Source organism: Kogia breviceps, chromosome X (assembly GCF_026419965.1).
Source record: "Kogia breviceps isolate mKogBre1 chromosome X, mKogBre1 haplotype 1, whole genome shotgun sequence".
NCBI classification, from domain to species: Eukaryota; Metazoa; Chordata; class Mammalia; order Artiodactyla; family Physeteridae; genus Kogia; species Kogia breviceps.
The window spans coordinates 99787209-99808517 of NC_081330.1; the positions used below are offsets into that span (position 1 = coordinate 99787209).

The following is a 21309-nucleotide window of genomic DNA, read 5'->3' on the forward strand; positions in this document are numbered from 1 at the left end:
GGGAGACGGCGGATGACAATATGGATTACCTGAATATATGAATTTTTAAAAATCGCATCCTCTCTTTGCCTACCGGAAGGAGCAGGACAGCCCAGAGCACCAGCGGCAGCTTTCCAAATGGCAGATATGGTCCTACTGCCCAGCATCTCGGAGCTGTTGGTTGAGGTAGATGACTGCCTTCCAAGAGATGTGACCTCACAGCTGGTGAGGGCTGGGGCTCTGGAACAAGCTGCACAGATGCACGGATCATGGTGTTCCTTATGTGGTCTGTGAATTAAAAGATAACCACTGAGCTGCAAGTCACGCTCCCCCCACGCCAACACCACCACCAGCAGCCTGTGGAAGGGAAGCCAATGAGCCATGTTTGGTGGGCGTATACTCCTTTCCTGTGATATGTTCAGAATCACTTCAAATGCAGCTCCAGGCTGCCTGACCCTGAGCAGTTTCCTACGGAGAAGGAACAGGGCGGGGCAAATGGCTGAGATCAAGTAAAAGCTGCTTTGGGGATGTGCCCCAACAGGTTCAAACGCTGCCCGGCTGATTGGCTGGGGGCAGGGGTGGGAGGTTAATATATTTTTGAATAAGAGTTTCCTGTTATCTGCAAACAGTCACAAAACAGCTAGAGATTTTATTAAGGTAAAACAGTCCTCTTAAAAGGAGCAGTGGTTGGGGCAGTTTTCTCTAAAATCACTTGCCATCAGTGATTCTGTCAATCATTTATTCAGACACCCATTCATTTCACCATTATTTATTAAGGCCTACTGGGTGCCAGTCACAACGCAACGTGGAAAATATGTAGCCCTCAAGTGAACACTAGGTTCTGTAGGTGGGCCTGTACTTTTGATTCCAAGGTGAGCACTAGCATAATGTTTAACCACCCCGGACTCTGGGACACCTGGGTTCAAATTCCTACTCCTACTAAGTCATTTAGCTTGCTGGGTGACTGATAGAGTCAATTAACTGACCTTTCTCTACGCCTCAGTTTCCTGATCCGTAAAGTTCAAGGGCTTCTAAAGTACTCGGCACAGCGAAGAAGTGGGAGCTACTATTACTATTTAGCGCAATCCCTCCACCCCACCCCAGCTCTGATCCGTGCCGCACTCCACCGCTCCGTGGTATTTCGGAGGCTGCCCAGGCCCTCCGCCGCTGGGCCGTGACCCTGGAAATCAGGTCAGGCACCAGTCAAGGCGGCGTGTGCGTGTGCGTGTGTGTGTGTGTGTGTGTGTGTGTGTGTGCACGCGCGCGCGCGCGCGCGTGTTGGGGTGGGAGTTGGGGGGGTGGCTTTCTTTGCGCGCGGCTTTCCCCAGGGCCTCTGGACAGTCTAAAAACTCACTTGGGAGGAGAGGAATGAGCGTGAAGTGGCTCTTTCGATCTGAGACACCCCCTCCCGGAGGAATCACCCCCTCCCCCCAGCCCAGCGCGGAGTGAAATCTTAGAAGCCGCCGCTGCCGGGTTTGAACAGAATGCCGGAGTCGGTGGAAGCCGGAGCTGGTCGGCCCGAAGGTCAGCGAGTTGTTTTGAGTTCTCGTACCCGGAAGGGGGGGAGGCAAGGAGGAGAGGACGCCGGGGCCCGAGAGACCCCGCGTCAGAGCAGAAATTGTTTGTGCTCCGGAACAGGCAGATAGGCGGAAGCCGCGACGGGGGCGGGTCACGTGCGGCGGTGGCGGCGCAGCTGGCGGGGGAGCCGGGCTGGGACAAGGGCCGGGCGGGGGTAGCACGGGGCGGCGGCTTTCGCAGCCGAGGGTGGAACCGGTGTACTCCGGACGCTGAGAGCGAGTGGTGCCCCGAGCCCGGGGCGAGGGAGGTGCGCGAGTTATGGAGGGGCTGGGGTGGGAGCCAGCGTGCTCGGAGCTCCGCGTGGTGCCGCACGGGCGGGACGAGGGATTGCTGGGGGGTGGCACGGGGTACGGAAGCGGACCCCCCAGGCAAGACTGGCGATAGCGGGACCGACGCGGAGACTGCGCGGGCGTCTCAACCCCGAGAATGGAGGCGCCGCTCCTGTAGTCGCCGGCCTTGTTGTCTTCTTGCACGCAAATCCCGGAACGACCGGAGCCGCCATCCCTGCCTGCGTCCCAGGGGTGCCCCATTACGCGCGGGGAAGGCTGCATCCCGCAGGGCGACTCGGGCGGGTCAGGCTGCGGAGGTGGCTCCGCGGAGAATGCGGGCCGGAGTCGTGGTGCACACGACCCACGCTCCTCCCCCTCCCCCGGAAGAGCGGGCGAGGGAAGGCGCGGGCCATCTGTGGGGACTCCCCGGGGCTGTGGGAGCGGTGCGGGGGCCGCAGAGCGGGAGAGGTGCTGTAGAGAGACCATTGGCCCTACCTTAAAGACAGGGGTGGCCTCGTGGCCGGGGTTGAGGAGTCTGAAGTTTCCCCAAAGTAGCGAGCGCTACTCCGGCGTGGGATGGAAAGAACACAAACTTGGCCATCCGCCAGAACCCTTGGGGACGCCTGACTTCGGTGCCACCCTGCGAGTGGTCCGAAGTGTCCCCCTCCGCTCCGTAGTCCACGAGGTTGAGGTCCGAGGCCTAGAAAAGTGGGAGAGTGTGGTCAGGCCTCGGACGGGAAACCCACCCAAGTTCCTCTCCGACGCCACGCGAGAAAGGCGCGGAACAGTCGTCTCGCAAAGTTTCCCGCCCCCCTCCCATCGGAGAAGGGCAGCTCTTCCGGCGGTGGGGGCGGGGGAATGGCCTCGGCCCGGGGAGCGGTGCTAGTTCGTTTTTCCGCGACCAGGTCGCAGGAGAGGGGCGCGGGCCGCCAGCGTGTTCGCGTCCCCAGAGTGGCGGCGCTTGGCCCGCTGCGACGTCTGCTCGGAGTCTCGGCAGCGGGAGCTGTGCAGAGTCTGGGACGACGCGAGACGCCATTTGCATCCCCCCTCCCTCCTGCAGGTTGGCGGGGGCCGGGGTGTCGCCCGCCGCGGAAGCGTATTCCTGGCAGTGACACTGATTAGATGCTGTGTCGGTACGTGCACAGAATCGGGTGGGCCTTCACCTCTCCTGTGCGCATACACTTTCTGTTGGAAAAGTTGCGGGTTATTCACCCCCCGCGCCACACAGCTGCTGTCTCCAGGGCGGAATTTGGAGAGCACGTTTGCTCAGCCCGAGGGAGAGAGGATCGCGCCGGCGCGGGGAGGCCGCCGGGCCCAGGCTGCGAAAATCCAGCCCTGGCTTTGCGTCGAGCTGCCGAGTGCGGCGCTTACGCGCGCCCGGCCAGCCGAGGCCTGGTTTCCATCTGCCCCTTTTGCCTCCGTGTTAAGTTCGCCGGAGAAAACCCAATGATCCGTACAGAGCCCCTCGGAGGAGAACATCCCCCCCCAGCCCGATTCTGACCGATGGAAAAAATGACAGTATAGGTCAGAACAGGCTGCCCGCGAGTATTAATGCGGCCGTCTCCGTTCCCGGTGCTTGGGGAGGATGGGCGCCAAGCCAGGAAACCGCCGAAGGAGGAGCCTGCCCCTTCCCGGGCTAGAAAACGTGGATTCTTAGAGAGACCAGACAGACATGGGCAGACAGCTGAGAGAACTTAGCCCATCTAAATACAGGTTGTTCATGTATCTTTCAAGCAAGATAAATCTTTTTTTTTTAATCAAGTAAACGTTGAGTCAGTTATAAATACTGTGAGAACTAGTTGATGTGTGAATGAAACCCTGCTCTCTGCCTGCCATTAAACGTGTGTGCAGGAGGTGCCGGGCTGAGCATGATGTATCTTAGCACAGCCCGTGTGTGTCCTAAGAAACCGCGGTCCCCTTTGCACTCCACCTTCGAGGACTCTTACTATAACTCTAAACGGGGATTGCGTTTAGTTGTAGTTTCTATATGAGGGTTGCTTGCTCCTTGCAAACTCCCTCCTGAGGCTGTTTGTACTTCAGACTAGATGGTCCTGGGTTTTGGCTTTTATAAGCCCACGTTTTTCTCTTGCCTTTTTCTTTAACCTGCGTTCGTGCTGCTGGGTGCCGGGGAGTCCCCGGCCCCCGGCCCCAGACGTCTGCTCCCGCCGCCCTCGGACTCTCACTCGCGCACCACGCGGCCTCGGTGGAGGGGAAAAGTGAACGCTCCGGGTGGCGCTCAAGAACTGGAATTCTGACTTAGGGCTGCGGGTTTGTTCCGGAGGCTGGCCGGCAGCGGCTTGGGAGCCAGAGGCTGTGAAGGGGAAGCCCCGGAGGTGACCCTGAGGCTTCGGGAGCAAACCCGGAGGCACCCGCGTCTTTGTCTTTCGCGGGGCTGGCCGCCTGGCACGCACAGTTCCGATAAGGATCAACTGCAAGAGCGAGAGCGCACCGCCAGCACATTTCAGTGATTAGGCGAACGCCGGCAGCCACGTAAGGGAAAGGCCATTTGCGTTGTCTTTGAAAAGGAAAAGGCTGTCCCACCTAATGAATTATGAGTGACCTGGGAGAGGCCAGGCGGGGAGTGAGTGGCGCCGAGGCCTCCTCGGGGCGCTTCTTTGCCCCAACTCCGCCCCATCGCGCAGGAGACCCCATTTCAAAGGAAATGGGAAGCTTTTTGAAATTAGAAATCTGACCCATTCTATGTACGTAAATAGTGGTGCATTTGTGAGTCCCTAAAATGAGACTCACCAGCAGCCCAGAGACTGGGGCCTGCTGCCTGCCATCTCTGGGCCAGTGTTAAAATCTGGCTAACTTACATCCCCAGAGGATGTGGCTTTTGCCCAGCGCCTCTAAGAACTGATTTATAGAAGGTGGCCTTGAGCCATCAGAAAGGGTGTCCTGGAAGAGTCTACAAGACGTCCTCTAAACCAGTGCTGTTCGCCCAAGGCCTCAGGGAGAGGGTGGGTAATTGTGCCTGAGCCCTAGCAGGAGCTTCCCATTAATCCAGTCTAAATGAGCACCATTAAAGCAAAGTTCCCCCTTCCATCTCTACCACACACGAGGGTCTTTAAAGGAAAATCTAGTGGAGACGGTTTGAACCCATTTTTGCCTTCTTAACTTTTGTGGGCAGCAGTGCCCTTTCTACCCTGTGCAAACCCTGCCTTCAGCTGCTTCAGCCTGGTAAGAGGGTACCAAATCCTAACAACAAATATTGTAGCACTGTATGCCAGGCAGAGTTCGATGCACTTTATGTATTAACTCTTATCCTGAAAACAACCCAGTGTGTTAGACACGTTATTGGTATCATTTTACAGAGAAGGACACTGAGGCCCAGAACTGTTAAGTGGCTTTGTCGCACAGTTTGGGCTATGGCCAGGATCGCCCCCGACTGAGGAATGTAGGGCTGTGCTGCCTCCCCAGTGTTGTGTAGTGAAGGTGAGCTGTTTGGGGGGTGTTGGACCCCCCACCTTCCAAAGCGTTATGGGAAGAGATGAGGAAGCCCGACATTTGGCCCTTATTTTGCACGTTATTGTGGCTCCGCGGCGGAGAAGGGACCAGGGAAGGCAGTGCAAAGGCCCCTCGCCCCACCTCGCCACATAGCATCCGGTGGTCACGTCCGCCGGAGGTGGCTGGGGACTGGGGACAGCCGATTGCCGAGGAACTCCTTATCGCCAAGAGTCAGTGGTCCCGGGAGGCGGAGCTAAACTACCGCCTGCGGGGGCGGCTGGGTCACGCCGGTCCCTGGGCTCCGGGCGCGCCGCCGGGCTCCTCTCGCAGAGCTGGCCGGACGCCCGGCAACGCCTTCCGCACCTCGTGGCTCCCCTCCGCTTGAGCCGCCAGCCCTGGGCACGCAGCCTCGCGGCCGGGGGCTGGAGAGGCCAGCTAGGCAAGTCCCGATTGGGACGGCTGGTTCCGGGTTGCTCACACTCACCCTGCCTCCCCCAAACACTCATCCCCCTTTCCGGGCGCGCGCGCCTGCGCGTGTACACACACACACACACACACACACGACTCAAGCGCGCAGCCCGCCTCCGCGTGTACACACACACACACACACACACACACACATACACACGTCTCAAGCGCGCAGCCCGCCTCCCGGGCCTCCGCCTTCCCTTCCTCCTCCCCTCTCCGGCGCTTCGGAAGCCCGTGGCGGTTGTGTGCTGCACCGGGGGAGAATCAGGGTGGAGGGGCCGCGCTGCCCTGCTCCTCCCCAGGGTCCGTGCACATGCTGGCACTCCTGGGACGTGCAGCCAGGCCTGGGGATCCCCAACTCCCCCGGAAGTGGCGGCGGCTGGGGGGGACCTGTGCGCTCTGTGTTTCATGATGGCCCGGGGGGTCAAAGGGGAAGGCTAGACAGTGGGGCCTACGCGTGGGTGGCGGTGGCGATAAATCCCCTCTCCGCGAAGGCTGGCCGGGTCTCAGGCCACCGCTACTGGGAGTCTACCCTGCATGTCTTGTATTGGCCGCAGCTTGACGCCCTGCGTGCCCGGGCTAGAGTGTGGCCCTGTGTGTCTTGAGGCGGGGGCTGTTGTGATCGGAGGCGGCTGGGCGATCAGCTCCCCATCTCACATCCTCGAGCCTTTACTTTTAGCTAGCGAAGACCCACGGGCCCCCGCTACCCTAGCCACCGCCGGGCCCGAGGAGGGACAGGCTGGCCTGGCGGCAGGCTGGCCTACCCACACTTGCAGGCGTTGAGAGAGGCTCCGAGACCCCGGCCGGCTGCCGAGCCGAGGGAGGGAGCGCAGCAGCCCGCGCGCGCCTAAGGCAGAACACACGCCTTTCCCGGAACCTTGAAACCCAGGGGAGCCGCTGCCATCTTCGCGTGACGAGCAGCGAGACGCCGGTGATTAAGTGCTTCTTTCCGGCTCCCTCTCCGGGTTGCGGCTCTCCTCCTTGCCAGGGAGGGAAGGATAAAACCTGGGGGGAGAAAAAGCACACCACTGCGCTCTCCACTCGCCCTCGATGTCCTCACTGGTCTTCCAGGGTGCGTCTGCGCGGGGCGCCCTCCCCCCTTTCACCCCGCCTCGCCGAGGATCGAGGCTTTGGGGCATCCACATACCTCAGTTTCCATCCGCCTCGGCCCAAATCTGGGAGTTTAATGGGGGGGCACACATTGCCGTAGCCACACGTCCCCCATCTCTTCTCCTCCCATGGGGATTAAAGTTTAATACAGGAATCCCCCACCCACACCAGGGACTAATCCTGCCGCCCCTCCTGGGATTAACTCGGCTCACAGGTCCATAAAACACTTCCGGCGCGGCCAGAGGGTCTGTCTGCAGAAACACTTTAAAATTGTCCTCCCGGGCCTGGAGTCGGAATTGACCCGGTGGAGGGAAGTAAGTAAACAGACTGTTGTAAGAGACTATCCGTGCGGTTTGCAGGCTGTGGAAAGAGATGCCTAAAATGTGGGCCGTCGGGGCTGCTTCAACCCAGAGGGTGGCTGGGGTCTCAGTAGACACATCTCAGAAAAGGATGCAGCATTTGCTATATGACATTGATCTGAAGGAGGGTGGATGCAGGCAGGAGCTGGCAGGTTTCAGCTGGCTTCTGGCCCCAGTTCAATGAGGAAGACTAGATTCCTGAAACTTGGTCGGGGGGAGTGTCTCCTTATCTGTAAATGGGAACAGTAACACTCATCCTGCCCCTCTCAGGTGGGATTCTGAGAACCAAAGTCTTCAAGCACTTTGTAAACGGGGCCTGACCCCCTGCACATCACTGTGACTAATGTTCAGTCTCTCTTACTCTAGAAAACACAGTGATTTGCTGATTAAAAAACAAAACAAAGTAAAAACCAGCTTTTCCTCAAATCCATGCAGGAATGTACAGGTAAAGGGAATCCAAAAGCTGTTTAAAACATCCTTTTCATTTACATCACTTCAAATTAAGTTTCTGAGGTAATGGGAGAATCTTAGGAATGCTCTAAGAAAAACCCCTGTCAAAAGTGGGGTTAAATGGAAAGAAAAAAGACCTCTAAATTGGGTCAAATCACATTTTAAGGAGAAGAAAACCGGATGAAGAATATAAATTCTAAGTAGCTTTCTGGCTCCCGTATCCTTCTCTTAGTCTGGAGAGCAGATGTTATAGATAGCCACGCCACCCCCCAGAACCCCGGAAGTAGGCCCTGACTCGGGCTTGATCAGCTAAGGGCGAGGTGACTGGCGTTTAGGGTGGGGACAGTGACGAAGGGCAATAATTTGCTTAAAATGAACATAAGAAAGACCTAGGCCTGCCTCTGCGCCCTGAAGGCCCAGAACTGCTAAAACTGTGGGGGTGGGGGGGCGCCAGGTGACCTCCTTCCCCGCAGATGGACTCACGCAGCGTGACCGGCCCCAGGTGGCGCCCAGGCGCGCTGGGGATAGAGGCCCAGGCTGCGCATTCGCTCAGCCTCGCAGACTGCAAGCGGGGGCCTCTGGCTGGACCGCCCACCGACCTTTCTCTCCCCAGCCAGGCCCCGAGGCCTCCGGGCAGGGTCTACTCGCCACCACCCCAATGCCCCTCGTGCTGCGCTCTCCCCTCCCTGGCACCCGGCCCGGATCCCGAGGCCTCCCCCGCCCGCAGCCGCCGTTCTTCCCCTCGTGATTCAATTAGCAACGGTGCAGAAAGCCTGTTTACCTCTGCAGGCCAGGGCGACTCGATCTGCGTAAAAAGCCCTAACGCCAGCGCCGACCAGTAGGGGGGGATTGTCCTATAGATTATTTCTCCTCCTGGGTTTGTTTTTTTTTCTTTCTTTTTTTTTTTAACGAGAAGGCTTGGTTGGAGAGGGGGTGGGGTGGCGTGTTGCTGCTGTTTTTTAAAACATCGTATTTGAAAGAGAAACAAAAGCCACACAAAAGCCGTTTAGGAGGTACCAAGGCTGTTTTTACATATAAAAAGTGCAGCGAATACCAAGGGGCCCCCAGCAGTGATAAACTAAATGGTTGGCCGATTTCGACAATTAGCAGTTAATGTGTTATCTGCGATCTGCAAACAAGTTTTGAGGCTCGAAGGACACCAAATTCCTGTTCCAGTCGACGGCGTTGTACTCGAATCTGTCGGGCACCTCCGATGCTCTCGGTTTCCCTGAGTGCGAATCCAGCTTCGGCAAACGTGGGTTTCCCGAGTTGGAGGACAGACTTGGGTCTCAGAAAATTCACTTGGGCAGCCGAGAAGCCTCTGCCTGCATCGCCCCTCCGGCCCGAGCTTGTCTCTTTGTTCCAGTTTCTCCAATTTTTTTTCACTCCCCTCCAATTTCGCAGACCTCTTAATTTTGCACGTAGTAGGCCTCCAACAAATGTGGAATGAGTGTCAGAAACCAAAGTGAGTCTCTTGGCCTGGAAGGCAGCCTGGTGCGCGGCCTCGCCCTCGGAACCCCATTTGGGTGCCCAGAGCCCTCTGGCCGCCGCAGCCTGCGCACAGCTTCGCCCTGCGCGGGCCTGAGCGGGCGGGGGAGGCCGGGAGGCACGAAGCGCCCGGAGCCTGCACGATGATAAATATTGCGCAGACAGCCCATAAATAATTTGCATTATGTTCAGCTGACAACGCAGGGCGATTAATTTTAATAGCTACATATTTGCCTGGGCTGCTGCTTTCGTAGGCCCGGTAATGAAAGGCGAGAGGCCGCCCTGGCTCTGTGCTCGCGGTCCCGGAAGGCAGCCAGGAGGTGCGGGAGCGCCCGACACGGCGTCTCCTCCAGGCAGCCTCCCGGCGAGTCTCAACCCCTGGGCCCCCCTCTCGCTCTCCGGGCCGTGTAGACGTGGGGTGCGCGCGCGCCGCGGGAGTACCCCCGGGGCCTCGAGCAACAGGAACCACCATAATGACACTGCACATTTGTCTATAGGGGGAGAGCCACTTGTGGACCAGGAGACCCTCCCCAAGGCGATGCGCCCCACCCGGACCAAGTCTGGAGTGAACTCCGGAGGGGATTTCACGTTCCAGTTTTGGTGGGGGTGGGGAAGTGCTAGTGCTCAGCCCGCCGATTCACCGGTGGGCCCCGGCGCGGCAGAGGCTTTTCCGCCCTCGGGACCCCGGCAAGGGGCAGAACAAAGCCCAGCTGCCCACGCGTCCTCTCCGCGCGCGTCCTGAGTCCTGCGGTCTTGCGCCCCGCGGGAGCCCCCTCTAAAATGCTTCCCGAGCTCCTCGATTAAAAGGACCGCACACATAAAAGACGGAAGAAAGGATTTGGAGCAGCTCTTAAAAAGAGGGGGCGGGGAGGGGAGCGCAGCGAAGAAGCACACGGCGCAGCGGCTGCCGCGGTCCCGTGGTGGCCGGGTGCGCGCGTGTGCGTGTCTGTGTGTGCGTTCCGATGACAAAGCCCCGCCGCCGCCTGCGAGCTCCAAGCTGCCTGAGCACTGGTGGGGGAGGGGAGGGGAGGAGGGGAGCCTGCGCTCGCGTAGGTAGCGGGGAGTCGAAGCTTCCCGGGAGAAAGAGTTCATTCATAAGCTGGAGGAGGCCTCCTGGCCGGGCCAGGTGGAGCCTCCCGAAGCCAATACCTGTGTATTTTCTTATTTGAAAAGGGGCGAGCGCATCGATCATTACCATATTTTAATTGCCTTTCGCAAAGGTCATCTCTAATTATGGGTTGCGAGGAGGGTTGGCCAGGGTCTGTAAGCCCTTTATTATGTGTGTGCGTGAGTGTGTGTGTGTCGCCGCTGAGACAATGCGCCCAGCTTATCGAAATGCCAATCCGAGGGTGTCCGTGCGCGCCTGCGAGGCGGTCACGACGTGCTGGATCCACGCAGACAGACCAGGCTGCGTGCACAATAAAAGCCGAGCAGGCGGCGAAGGGCCGCGCAGACCCACGGGTTTTCTTTTTAGAAACGGTGGTGCGAAAAGACTTGACAATAATAACACGCAGCAGAATTAAATCAGGGCGGGAATAAGAAAATGCATTTTCGTTTCTAGAACCGCGTACTGTGTTTAACCCATCCGATCCCCCAAGAGCTTTTTGTGCCCACGTGGAGGCCCGCGCAGGGACAGGTGCGGGGCAGAGAGTGGCTTTGGGACTGCCTGGTGATGGTCCAGGACAGCCACCTTATTTTAAAATAATACTAATCTCTTCATTTAATTCAGCGTAGTTGTCAGCTGCAGTGACGTGGAATCCTTAACGATGTCTGTTTTATGGGGAATGATACCCGACTAGTTGAAAAGGAGAAAGAAAACATTAAGGGTTTTTTTTAACTTTTAAAAGTCTGCATTTCCTTAGTTTTCATCACTTGCGGAAACCCTTGAGGCAGAAGCCTATTTTAACTTCGTCTGAGGGAGCAGCCGGCAAGGTTGTTGGAGGGTCAGGGGTTCTTAGGAGGCTATTTTGGAGATGAGGGGGTGGAAATCAGTGAAGAGCTGTTGGTCAGGGGTGGCCAGCAGCCACTCTAAACTTGACTTTATCAAAGGAGCTTGACATCTCTGAGCCACCATGCTGTTTCTGGGAGTCCCGCCTGGCAGAGCCAGGGGCTGGGGTCAGAAGCCTCAGAGAGTTAGAGGGTTTTGTACCAGCTCTGCTTCCTGCTCTGCCCCCCACACCTGGCCTCCTGGCCTCACCAGCAGCCTGCTCTGCCCGGAGGAAGGCAGAGCCAGATGACTGGTCCAACCCCCGAGAGACCGCCTGGCTTTCTCCTCCCCTGTAATCAAAACCAGATGCACTTAAGCGCCTTTCATCAGAGGAAGCCCAAAGCCCTTTAACAGGCTTCAATAAAAGCCTTGCTCGGGCCTACCAGCCAGCTCAGTGTCCAGGCTCCTGTGCCCATGTCTCACCTGAGGAAGCCTGGGGTCGCAGACAGGGTCTCGCTCCTCCCAGAGGGGCCCCAGAAGCCAAGGACATCTACCCAACCAAGGCAGCCTTTCCAGGCAAGTAGGGTACCAGGATCCTTGCCAGCTGTGTGAGTACAGACTCCGTTGATAGGAGAAAAGAAACAGGCATGGAAGAGAAGCCAGCAGCTAGTGCTTAAGGAAGGATAAGAGTGGCCTTGTGAGAAGAAACCGGGGAGGGGGGGGCTAAGAAAGTAGAAGTGAAGTGAAAGGGTGATGACGATCAGATCAAGATATTCAGAAGGGCTCCACGGTACTTGGACCACCCTGCATTCAGAGCCCCTATCCTACTGTATTGCAGTGTTTCTGTCTTCCCCACTAGACTTCAAACTCCCCAAGGGCAGAAACTGTCTTATTTATCTTTGCAAGCTTGGCACAGGTTGGCACAAAATACGTGATCAAAATGTTTGGGAGATCACAGGTGTGGTGGAAAGCTCTGGAGCAAGACACATCTGGGCTTAAGATGGGAGCTCTGCCCCCAGCGGTTATGTAAACTTTTTGAGCCTCCGTTTCCTTATGTGTGAAATGGGCATGAGAATGCCTGCATCACGAGATTGGGGAAAGATTTGGTGAAGTAATTGCATGTAAAGCAATAATAAGGTTTTAATCAATAATAATAATAAGGTTTTAATAAATGTTGTACCCTTGTTCTTGAAAGAGTGAGGAAGGGTTGGGGCTGATATTGTTTGAAGCATAGGAAGAAAGGTCCTAGCTGGGCACAGATCTCACTGGCCTGGGATTTGGGTCAGCAGAGAGAATTGTTTCTCAAATGTGTGTTGCAGTAGCCCTGTGAATTGGAGCTGCAGGACACCACTGTCCAGCAGGCAGGCAGCCCCAAAGCTGTGAGCTCGGGGAGCCGTGCCAGCCTTTGGACTCAGGCTCTGGGGAAGGGGTAGGTCCCAGGCCCTTGGGTGCTCCTCTGCAGGGCTTCCTGTGGCTGAGCCCTGCTTGTGCCCTGAGGGCCAGGCCACCTGAGATGAGTGGCTGGTACATAATCCCAGTTGGTGCTGGCTTTCTCTGGTCTGGGGGAGAGCTGTCCCTTGGGCTTGACCTCTGCTCCTGTTTCATGGCTGTATTTTATCTCTGACGAGTTCACCCCTTAGCATTTGGCAGGACGGGGGCGAGGCGGCATTGTCTACTTCTCTGTGCGGCTTGGCCCATTCTGGCCTGTTCAGTAGCTCCTCACCTCTCACCTCCCCACCCCACGCAAAATTTGGCCTATTTTTCTCCACATTGCAGGCGACTTGTTCTTTTCTCCTGCTCCTTGGCTGCTGTGCTTATTGGGTGTGTGTATTGGGGGATGGGGGATTAGGACCTGGCCCCTCCATCTTCTCCTCCTCAGTCTTCCACATTCCAGATGGCTTGCAGCCCCTCCCCAGGTCTCCCCTGAGCTCAGCATTTCCCCAGGGGGGCAGGCTGTAAGTTAGGGTCGGTGGGCTGCCTGGGCAGCAGGGGCCTGTGAGTACCTGCCTCGGGGGAGGAGAAAGAGGGGAAAGGGGGAGGGAGAGGCCAGGGGTGCTGCTGGGTGATTCTGTGGGTGTGGCCAAGCAAATGTGACTCTGAGTATCATGAATGGAAACGTATTTGTCTGGACTGTGACACAAATGGGGTAGTTGGGTGCCAGGGAATGAGAAGATGTGGGGTTTGTGGAGGAATTGGGAAGAAAATGAAGTAAGCTGATCCTTCTTCTGTATTGCATCCCACCCCCTCCCCAACATGAGAAACTTCAAGAAGAGGCAAGGAAAACGTGGGGAGGGGAGGGAGGAGGAAAGATGGGACAGCAAAACTAGCCCGGTGGAAATGTTCGGTCCCTCTCTCCTGCCCCGTGAACTGGCTCCCAGCGTAGGCCAGGAGGGAACAAAAAATGGGGTCCTTTCAACCAGATCCTTTAGGGGAAATGTGAGATCAGATTTGAGGAGGAGACAGGTCACCGTCTGTCCTCCAGGGATTCCATAAAGAACAAGGCGTTGTGTCATCCAAGGTGGAGGATTTGGATTGTGATGAAATATGTCCTGTTCTCCACACTTCTGTTTTTAATCTGCTCGCCTTCTTCTATGGATTTCACAACATGTTATAAAACTGACCTCCCCTACTGACTATGGCGAGTGAGGGTCAGAGCTTGTCAGCTGCCAGGGAGCTAGTGCAGAAGCAATTGAATTCTGCTTGTGGACTCAGTGGGTCCAGAATTTGGTGGAAGTTCTGGGAGCTGGAATCATCTGGACGCTGCCTGCTGCCTCACCCACCTGTCCAGCTGCTGGCTGAGGCCTCAGCTGTGTTCTGCAGCACAAGCACAGGGCTCTCTGTGTGGCTTAGGCTTCCTCATAGTATGGTGGCTTAAGGGTAGTAGGACTTGAAGTTATATAGCAGCAGCTCAGGGCTCCAAAAACAAGCATGCCAGCATCACCTCTTCCAACCCACCCTCAGAAATCGTGTGGTGTCATTTCTACTATATTCTACTGCCTACGATGAGTCACAGGCCCACTCAGATTCAAGGGGAAGGGACATAGACCCTCATTGCGAGGAGTGTCAAAGAACTTACGGCCACTGAGAAAAAAAAAAAAAAAAAAAGAAAGAAAGCCATGCCAGGCACTCTTGAGAGCTAAGCCTAATTAGCACTGGCTCTAAACAGAATAGTCTATGTTATAATAGGAGCTTGTACCCTCAAGAGGCTGTATAAATTATATGGGGGGTGAGGGGGAGACAGAGAGTTAAAATTAGGCCAGGGTAAAATAAATAGAGCCGTAAAGCAAATATGGGTTTTATGAAAAATAGACGATATCAAAGGACAGCTCTCTCTGTGAGCTTGTGAAGTGTGGGAAGAACTGAGGAAGAATTGGTTGGTGGAATCAGCTGGGTTTTAGGCCCTTCAGTGTTGAAAGGGAAAGCAGGTAAAGGACAGGACTGGGAATCTGGCCACCACCATCCTTCACCCGCCATCTTGGGGGGGATCTGTGGTAACCCTTCATCGCTTCAGGCAACATTAGTTTCACGATTTGCTTGCAAATCCCCCCCCCTTTTTTTTTTTTCAACATACAGATATCTTTCTGTGGTACAGAGCTGGAAATGTAATCAGTGCATTTGCTAAAGTGTGGAAAAAATAATACATTACTCTAATAATAAATTACTCTAATACTTACTGTTCGGCCCCTACCCCCAGGTGTGGTTTTAAATATCCAGCATGGATAGTGTTGTGACTGAAAGGGGCTGGGTACATCTCTAGGGCCTCGGGTTCCCATTATCCTTGTCTCTAACCCCTGAATGGAGAGTTTGACTTCTAATTTCATGCTAGGGGTTTCACAGGCAACATAATTGTATTTGCCTCTGCCTTTGATCTGCTATTTGATCTGCTATTTCATTGTGGCTTGACTAGGAGACAGAGATAGCAACGTAGTGGAAAAACACGATTTTGCTTAGCTTCGGAATTGGCAGTTATTATTTTCTCTGACTCCCTTAATGTGACACACCTTCCCTAAATCTGAAATCTAATCATTTTCCCGTTTTTGAAATTCCAAAAGGCATGTGCATCCTCTGGCCTGCTTTCCTTTTTACTCATGAAGATTTCATTTTCAACAAGGCTTTGGGGCAGGATGCTCATATTTTTAAAAGATCTCAATGAACATCGAAGTCCCAGAGTTAGTGGAGAACTCCTGGGTGAACTGGGACCTACCTGCCCCTTTCCTGACCTCACCCCAACTTCCCAGGATGCAGCTGGTTCACCCCAGCCTCTCTTCAGGTGATTAGGGTCTGTAGGGCTGAAAACCAGGTCTGCTGTGCTGGAAACCAAAGAAACCCAGATGCAGCAGGAACCTTGCGGGTCAGAACTGAGCAACCTCCAGGGTAGTCCCCGAAGTAAGCTGGCTTCTCGAGCAGGGTCACCACATCAGGTTGTGTAGTTTGTGCACTGCACTAAGGTTCCCAGCCAAGACGGGGAGTGAGGACTGGAATTCAGGCCCAGAGGCACCTTTCTCCAATGCTCCCAAAGTCACCAAGTAGGCTAGTGGCAGTTCTGTTTTCAGGGCAGAGAAGAAACAGATTTTCTCTCTGATCAAGAAGAAAAGAGATGGTGACACAGGGCAGGACGGGGGTCAAAAGGGCATCTTGGGAGCAGAGCGGGCCAGCCTTAGGCTGCAGATCAAGCCAGTGTTGACCCAGCAGGTTGGAGTAGTAGGCCCGTTACTCGCTCTTTGTTTTGTCCCCTCTCATGTGCAGGGTCCAGTGTTCATAAATTACTGAATTACTAGATCCCTCCTAGGCTTTATTTGGAGTTTTAAAAAAAGACAGGGGTGTCACTCTACCTATGTGTCTTGTTTAGCCAGCAAGGTGGGATTTGAGGGGGGGGATGTTTTCTTTGTTTTTGAATGTGAAGCCTTTCAGGGATGTTGTTAACTGCAGGCCTTTATGTAGTGGGTGTAGTCATTTGAGTGTAAGACCCTAACAGGTGGTGCAATAGAGTTGGACATCCTAACAGGTTACCTGTGAACTGTTCACACTAATGTGTAATGGATGGAGACAGTTTGCATTTAAAAGTGGAGGATCATCCAGAGAGAGCAATTCCTAGTCAAAGTTAACTCCAAAGAGGGATTTTTCTGGTGTCAGCAGTAGGCTCCTAGGGGAAGCCTGTGGAAGCCTTCTGAATTAGCCCCGTAAAGCTTACTCTTGTTCATTTCTATAGTGGACAGTATGGGTATGTGGAATTGCATTAATATTTGGGAAGGTATTTTCACAGTGAAGCCAGAAATGGCATCTCTCCCGAGAACAGCAGATTTGCTCTTCCTTTATAACTAGGAATGTACAGGCCAGGAGCTCCAAATCCATTCGCCTCCCTCCCTGTTTCTTTCCACACTTTGGGTAATTGGAGCTGGGTATGTTGAAGGAAGATACTTTCAAAAAACATTAGTTACATCATTGTGGCTGAGAGTTCTCAGAGTTTTATTCTTCTAAATAGGTGTGTGGTTTTAATTTAAAAAAATTAATTTGTAATTTTCACAAAGGAATATTTACCCAAAGTTTATGAAGCCAAATAGTATGTAAAGGCTTGGTACAAAAAAGCAGTCCCCCCGGGGGCACCTCCCTCTCTTGTTCTGCTGGTTTCTTCTGGTAGATACCATCATATTTCTAAGTAACATGTAGATGTGGCCTTCTCTGAAGTAATCCATAATAATAATATCTGTTGACCTCCTGGAACGGTAGAGGAGGATTTTAGTTCTCTGCATCATACTTCCCCTCCCCCACTCTCAAAATACAACTATATCATAATTTCTTTTTTTCTTTTTTTTTTTTTTTTTGGTGGTACGTGGGCCTCTCACTGTTGTGGCCTTTCCCGTTGCGGAGCGAAGGCTCCGGACGCACAGGCCCAGCGGCCATGGCTCACGGGCCCAGCCGCTCCGCGGCATGTGGGATCTTCCCGGACAGGGGCACGAACCCGTATCCCCTGCATCGGCAGGCGGACCCTCAACCACTGCGCCACCAGGGAAGCCCTATCATAATTTCTTATTAAATTCATATCCAGTGTTTACTTTGTGACCACATATAGATTGTTTATTGATGAGGCAGATGAGCTTCAGTGATTGCATTTCCTTTCTTGTATGATTTTTTTTTTCCTGGAGTTAATAATTGTCTCATTTTTTATTTGCTTAATTTTCTTTGACCTATGACTAATTTTCCCACACTCTCCAACCTCTGTACAAATCATCTTGGGACAGTTTTCTGCATTCACATCTTGGAGACCATCTGCAAATAGGCGGATCATTTTTGTTTTGTGTGTTTTATTTTTCATTCCCATTTTCTTTAAGTCTGAAACCTTTTTTAGAAGTTTCGAGTCTTCCATTTAGTTTTATTTTCTAAAACTTTTCTTTTTATGAAGTGTGGTGGGAGTTTTACCGATTTCAAAGCGGGGGAGGTAGGAGGTGGTGGCTTTGTGTTTGGATGGAAAATTGCATCTCTACAGCTCAGCTTATGTCAGGAGCTGAGAAATGAATCCTAAGTTTCTGAATCTTGGTATTTTGCTTAGTTTAAATAAACTTTCACCATTTTCCCTAAACATCAACCTTTCAGAAGTGATGACTGTTATTCCCTGGAACCCTGGAACTATTCAGTGTTAGCATATTTTTATCCTCCCTTCCCCTCCCAGAACTGATTCTACATTTTAAAAATAATTAATTGGCCCTTCCCCAGACCATTTACTGCAGGATTCATGCCCTTTGTTTACATTCATTTCACTTTGCCTTTTATTTGTGTTTAGTGAGTCATTTACAAGTCAGCCTTCCCACCTAGATTGTAAATTACTTGAGGGCCAGGGGTGCCTTTTTACAAAATTCACTTTTGTACTTTTGGATTCCCCTAGGGACTAAGCCAGTGCCTTGCCCTTAGCAAGCTCTCCATAAACGCCTGTCAAAAAGCGGACAAGTAGAGTGACAGTCTTCTCCAATCAAGATCCCTTAAAGAGAGGTAACTTTCAAATCCTCTCTTGCCCCGAAAGCGGCTTAGAGACCCCTTGAACGGCGGGGACTGCGCTGCAGGCCTCGCCCCCCGGGATGACAGCAGCCCAAGTTGCGGGATGCGCGGCCAGGCCGCTGGGCGCAGGAGAGGTGATAACGCGTGGGCCATTCAGGAGTCCGGGAACCGGAGGTCGTTTCTCCGGATTAAAATCCGCTCTGGCGTGGCGGCCAGGGGCGACTACAGACCGCGCTTTAACCAGGAGCGGCCGCCCCGGGCCAGGGGTCAGCCTTGACCCGCTGCGCGGAGGGGCCTCCGGAGGGAGCGGGCGCGGCGCCCCGGGAACGCCCGCGCGGCCGCCTCGGCCCGGCCTGCGGCTCTGCGGTCCCACCGCCGGGGGCAGCGCCGCCCGCGCCGCCCGGGCTAAGATGGCGGCCGGCGTGCAGCCCGCGCCCGGGGGAGAGGCGGGCGCAGTCCCCCAGGAGCCGGCACGCCCGGCCCGGGCCTCCAGCGCGGAGGCCGCTCCTGCTTGGCCTACGGGGACCCCTGAGGACCCAGTCCTGCCCCTTCCCCAGACAAGCTCCCTGCCCTGCGTCCTACCTGGATGGTTCCTACAGGGATTACCCAACTCCCCCAGATTCCTGATAGGGGGAGGTAGGGACAGGCCCTGGCTGAGATGAGGACTGCGAGGAGGATGGCTGTCAGACTAGACACAGTGGACAGAGGACCAGTGGGTACCACTGGGTGCAGGCCTCACCCCCAAGCCATTTCCTCCCATCCTGGCAGCTCGGCCGCTAAGGCGTGGGACACAACACGTACAATTACACAATACCCATGACCGCAGATCGCGAATCCTGCCTGATTAAGATACAGGGCCCAGAGCTCTTGAAATCAGGAATGTCTTGGAAAACGGGGTACATCCGGTTGGGGAATCCATAATATAACCCAGTAAAGGCTACAGAATGTGAGCTGCCCATCACATTTGCACTGACATCAGTATGCGCACTGTGTAGGCTGCCTTCTTCCTAGGACACTCCAGAACCTGAGATCCAGTTTACCAGAAATGGCACTGATGAATACTGCCCATTCTGAGTGATCTCACCTTGGGCTCAGGTGGGGAGGTCAGAAGGGCCACCCGAGGGAGTAGCTGAAGCAGGTAGAATCACAATGGTAGGAACGGAGAAGTACCCGGAAAAGCTTCCCATTGCCCTTTGTAAACTGCAGCCCGACACCTCCCACCGGTTCAAGATTCCATCCAAAGTTTGCAAGTTGCTTATCAGCTCAGCAGGAGAGGCTGAATGTGAACTTTTTTGTTTTGTTTTGGTGAAATAAAGTCGTTCTGCATAATGTTTGCACCGGCTGGTTATTCTCATGGAGAACACTTCCTTCACCCACCCAGGCGGCAGCCACACCAGCCTTTCTTTACTTCTGCTGCCCCTCTATTAATTACCTCTCTCTTGCCCCAGTTTAGGCAGCCCCCGGTGCTTTGTTCAAGTACAGCAATAAACCCAAGACTGGGCCTAATCCTCCCTTGGTCCTGACCTTCTAGCGGGGCCTGGAGCCTGGTGGGCCCTCCTGCCCCCCCCCCAACTGATTAGGGCCAAGGACCCTGCTTGTTGTGTTTGTGTTTTCTCCCCTCTGCACACTTGATACTTTTCAGACCGCTTCACCAAAAAAATAAATCGTGTACAAGAAAAAGTTCAAAGCGGCCCTTTGGAGCCAGGCCTGCAGGAGCCAGCCTGCCACCTAGCCAACCATCTGATTTCTAAACCGTAGCCCGCGCCAACGGGTTACCGCAGACCTTGCACCCACCGAATTCCTCTAGTAGCGCCAGATCGGGTGGCCCGGGGGCACCCACCTCCAGCCTTGTCCGGCCCCGTGCCCCTCTCGGGAGGCGCAGTAACCATAAACGGTACGACAGGCGCCGGCCGAACTGGTTCGGTAACGGCTCCCTGGAGACAGCCGCCTCGAGCGGCAGGCCCCATCTGCAGTGCAGCTGAACGAGTTAAGCTGCCCCGGGTGTGAGCGACCCGGGGTGGGGCCTGGACGAGAGAGAACCAGCGGCAGCTCCGGGCAGCCTCGGCCTCAGGATCCCCCAGTTACAGAACTGGATGGACCTGACTCCTTGCTCCCGAAGGGCTGCGTGGGAGGCTCGGAAGACCCCAGGGAAGGGTTGGGGCGGCGGCTTCCGAGCGGGTCCCGAAGTGTGAGGCAGCGCTGGGGACCTTGGAATCGGAGAGGAGATGCACCCTCCTGGCCCCCCACCCCGGGCGGGGAAGGCGCTTCTGCGCCAAACTAGCTGGGAAAAGCTGCAGCACCCGACCCTCAGGCTCCTGCAGCCGAGATGAGCCCATGATACAAGCAGGCAAGGGGAGCGCGGCTGTCCGCGCAGCCCCAGGTGTGCTAAGGTTAACTGGCCACCTCCGGGACAGCCTGCCCCCACAGTGCAGCCCCTGCCTTCCACCCTCGGGCGCCGGCCGGATCCTGGGCAGCACGGGCCACCGCCCTGGGATCGCCGGGCTCAGCCCAGCGCGGCTCCGCCTCAGCCTCACAAAGGCCGCGTGCGGCTGGAGCAGACGAGGAGCGGCCACAACTCTCAGATCTTTAATTACGCCCCTACCCTTCCCCCCACCCCATCGCCGGCTTCCAGCCCTTTAATCAATTTCACGATATTAAATATTAATTTCCCGCCAGCCAGTCTTTCTCGAAGGAGGGGGAGGGGACGGGCAGGGCAGCTCCGAGGAAGGGACGGCTTTGTAGGGTGTGACCTGGTTGGTAGGGCGTGAGGGCTCTTAAGTGACCTGTGCCGGGAACGCGGAGCCACCGGGTCTGCGCTTTGCGGCTGGGGAACTTGGAGAGTTATGAACGCCGGTATGCAGGCCTCCCGGAGGGGCAGCTAGGTGCGCCCAGTCTCAGTGCGCTGGGCGACAGCCTCCTGCTCCCCACCCCCCAGCCCCCAGCCCCGAGTCAGCTTCACGCGGGCCCGCGGCGCGCAGCGATGATGGATCGCGCCTGGCGGGGGTGATTTGGTGTTGATCGCACATTATCACTGGCAGGTTGGACTGGTTGCTGATGGACGACTTCTAGCGGCTGCAGCAGCGTCTTCAGACACCGCGCGGGGACACGCTTGCTCTGCGAGGGTCTCTTTCCCCCCCCAACTCCTCCCCCGCCCCACTTCCCAGAGACAGGAGGCCCTGAGAGTCCGAGCGTGATCTTGCGGCACCCAAGGCCGCCCGCCCCGGTCTGGGTTCTGGTATGGGCC

At 55.4% G+C, this 21309-nt stretch overlaps 1 protein-coding gene across 2 annotated transcripts in view; it reads left to right on the forward strand.

The window, feature by feature from the left end:
* The first annotated feature begins 1271 nt into the window (after positions 1–1271).
* BCOR (BCL6 corepressor) overlaps positions 1272–21309 on the forward strand; it is a 117843-nt gene continuing 97805 nt past the window's right edge. Inside the window, exon 1 of one of the 2 annotated variants that reach the window (XM_067023418.1) lies at positions 1272–1503. The gene's annotated coding sequence lies outside the window, so the exon portion shown is untranslated. The remainder of the gene's footprint in view (positions 1504–21309) is intronic. The other variant, XM_067023415.1, reaches the window with a different exon arrangement.